This window comes from Saccopteryx leptura, chromosome 12 (genome assembly GCF_036850995.1).
Source record: "Saccopteryx leptura isolate mSacLep1 chromosome 12, mSacLep1_pri_phased_curated, whole genome shotgun sequence".
Classification (NCBI taxonomy): Eukaryota; Metazoa; Chordata; class Mammalia; order Chiroptera; family Emballonuridae; genus Saccopteryx; species Saccopteryx leptura.
In genome coordinates, this window is record NC_089514.1 from 34,133 (window position 1) to 37,990 (window position 3,858).

The window sequence follows — 3,858 nt, forward strand, 5'->3', positions numbered from 1 at the left end:
TGATCGCTTTCTCATATGTACCTTGACTGGGGGGCTACATCAGAGCAAGTGACCCCTTGCTCAAGCCAGTGACCTCAGGGTTTAGAACCTGTGTCTTCTGCATTTCAGTACGATGCTCTATCCACTGCACCACTGCCTGGTCAGGCTAAAAAATATTAATAAAAGGGACACACAAGCTCCTTATGCTTTAAGGCATAAATGACATTTTCTAAATAACCCCTCAAACACATCACAATTGGAAATATAAAATAACTTCAAATGAATGATAATTAAAATACTACATTTTAAAAAGCCTATGGGGCACTGGCCATGTAGCTCAGTACATACGGCATTGTACCAAACCCCAACATGACCGGTGTGAGCCCCATTGTTGGCACCTAAAAGAAACAACCAATGAGCACATAACTAAATGGAACTAAGTGGAGCAATCAGTGCATGCTTCTCTCTCTCTCTCTCTCTCTCTCGCTCTCTCTCAAATCAATGAAAAACTTAAAATACAAAGAAAAATTAAGTAATAAATCTGCAATGTGCCTCATACTTTTCACTGAGGAGAAAGGCAGAAGAAACGGCAAACAATCAAACAAACAAAAAGCTCAGATCTCTGTTAGGACCATGTCTGTATTTTTGGGCTGGGACACAGTACCTCTCCTTGCTGTAAACCATCTCAGGTCTGCACCTCCCAGAGTTTCCCCGCCCACTTTTGACTCCCATGGTGCATCTCCTACAATGGAACCATTTTTCTCTTGCTTCCCCAAAACACCTGACCTGCAGTGCCTTGGGGAAACTCCCCCTAAACCTGAAATGGAGGGCTGGGGGGACAACTGACTTCTCAGGGCACAATGGTTTCCTCTAACATGCCATCAAGCCTATGAATACTGGAGCCTTCTACTAAATGGAACCCTGAGGCTTCTCCCTGAGGCAGGCATTCCAAGTTCCAGTTTCTGTAGGATGATGTGGCAGCATGTGCACATGTGCAGATGATGACGTAACACCGTGTATACAGTGGGGCAGCCCAGGGCCATGCCAGTCAAGATGTGGACGGTACAGAGGAAAGTTCAGTGTGTTCTGTGGCTCGCTAAATTCGAATCCGTGACCAAAGTGCAATGTGAATATCGGCGCGTTTATAATGAAGCGCCACCACATAGGAATAACATTATTCAGTGGGATAAGCAGTTGAAGGAAACTGGCAGTTTGGTGGAGAAACCCCGTTCTGGGAGGCCATCAGTCAGTGACCAGTCTGTAGAGGCTATATGGGATAGCTACCTAAGGAGCCCTAAAAAATCTGTGCGTGAGCCCACATCAAACTGCACTGAACAGGTATGAAACTGGGAGAGTTTTCCTTTTATTTTGTACAGATTTCACATTTCTATCGTCTTTTGTTGCTTCCCTGTGACCAGTCAAAAGTGCACCATGCGGCCCTGGCCGGTTGGCTCAGTGGTAGAGCGTCAGCCTGGCGTACAGAAGTCCCGGGTTTGATTCCCGGCCAGGGCACACAGGAGAAGCGCCCATTTGCTTCTCTACCCCTCCCCCTCTCCTTCCTCTCTGTCTCTCTCTTCCCCTCCTGCAGCGAGGCTCCATTGGAGCAAAGATGGCCTGGGCGCTGGGGATGGCTCCTTGGCCTCTGCCCCAGGTGCTAGAGTGGCTCTGGTCGCAGCAGAGCGATGCCCCCGGAGGGGCAGAGCATCGCCCCCTGGTGGGCGTGCCAGGTGGATCCCGGTCGGGCGCATGTGGGAGTCTGTCTGACTGTCTCTCCCTGTTTCCAGATTCAGAAAAATACAAAAGAAAAAAAAAAGTGCACCATGACTTTACGGACATACTGTATAGTGTCCAACTCTCTTTCTCCACCATTATCTACCTTCCTGCCAACATGAACACAACAAGCATTACTGGATAGGCATAAGAATCCAGAAAGCTTATAGCTCACCAGGATCAGGGGGTAAAATGTTACAGTAATATAATGCTATAGTAATTAAATATATAGAAATTATAGAAGATATATAGAAATGTTAGGATATAATATTAAAAGCTACTAAGGTAAGTGAATAAGCCACACCCTCTGCATGGGAGCTAATCTGGTGTATAGGGATATGATAGGCATGACCATGCCCTTAGCTCAGGGCCCAGTTAATGTGTGTGTGAAATTATATATAGATAAAAAGAGCTCCTTGCAAGGAACTCCCTGAAAGTGGCTTAATGTGACAATTCTGTAGATTATCAAAAAAGACCTCCCTGCAAGAAAATCCCCAAAAGTGGCTTGATGTGATCATCCAGAGATTAAGGATTATGTTAGAAGGTGTATGCCAGAAAGGGCACTAAAGCCAAGGGGCCCCCAGCTGCAGTTAGTCGCCCAGACTCCAACATTGCGTGTGGACTGTCTCCATGTTGGCCGCTCTAACAAAGGACAGCCGAGAAGTGCACGCTGATGTGGTCCCATTAACCATTACCCAGGAATACCATAGGATCTCTGAGTAATAAACTGCATGTGTGATTCTTGCAACTAACTTGTGTGTTGCTCGTGTCCTTCCTCCAGTGGTGATTGGTCTCACTACCAATAACTAGAATCCTCATAGCCCCCTCAAGAGTAGTCTCAAAGAGGCTGCCAGCCCTGCTGTTAAGCAGGAGTGTCTCAATGCATGGGGAAGTCGAATCAGGGATGCCTGATCGAAGTAAAGCTCAGGCTCTACTGAGACAGGGGAGCACTTCTCTAGGAAGCCAGCGTCTTTTTGAGGAGGGTGTGAACAAAAAAAGGGCCACATGTGGAACCCGATAAGCTCAGGGGAGGCTTGCATGGTGGCCTTACAAACTCAGAGACCTAAAATAAACACAGAGGATGGTCTGAAATTAAAACTTTCTAACTAAAAGCAGTTCATGGTGGGTAGTCATGTCCTAGGGAGGTATTTTTCTCTAAAAAGGTCAAAGGCTTATTTTAATTGAGCCTGTCTCTTGTCTTTTGCCTCTACAATTGCTGTAAAGTAGCGTTCCTTAATTCTACAGGTTTACGTAAAGACACCAAGGCAGGATACAGAAGAATTTTTAGGAGGAGATTTATTGATTAAGCCGGCTGCACACGACTAACACAGGGTATAGCTGATCCAAATTCTGTGTGTGTGAAATAGCCTTAATCTCGTTATATAGACTTAATCACATACAGTTGGGGGAAAAAGGAAGGGGAACATGACACAATAATCAATCATTAACAAGCTTATAACATTTGTCTCTAGGATCTATAAAAACATTCCTACATATTAAGACTTACAAGGTGACACAAAGTGATGTCATTTTACATATCAAAGACATTCACAAATCCTTCAGTGTCTGTCTCCCATTCCTTTGTCTAGAGGTGTATGTTACTCTCAGGATTCCAGGAAGGGAGGAAGAGTTAAAATCGGTGTAGGATATGTAAATATTGTCTCTTATTGAAAGGGAAAGGAAGTTCTTCAGATAACCTTTATTCTATAGTTAAACTAAATGACCCAGTCATCCTTGCAAGCCAGAAAGCTTCTGCATTCTTCTCCCTCCTTTCTCAAAAGAAAGGATGGGCAAGAAGCCTGACTTTTCCTCCTAAAATATTAATATTAATTTTTGCAATTCTTTGGTACCTTACCACACAATAAGGTACCTGATAATGGCACCAGAGAAAACTCAGGTCCAAGGGGCTTCTCAGGTGAGAAAGAATTCAAGAAACAGACAGGGTGCAGTGTTCAAACAAAGCAAGCAGTTTATTAAGCAAAGCTGTTCACTTGGCACAAGACACAGGTGGGCAACTCAGCTCGTCTGAACACTGCTACTTGTTGGGGTCTTAGAGATCATATAGTTTTTAACTGTAACTTCCAAGATTCCCTTTCACTTATACTCTGA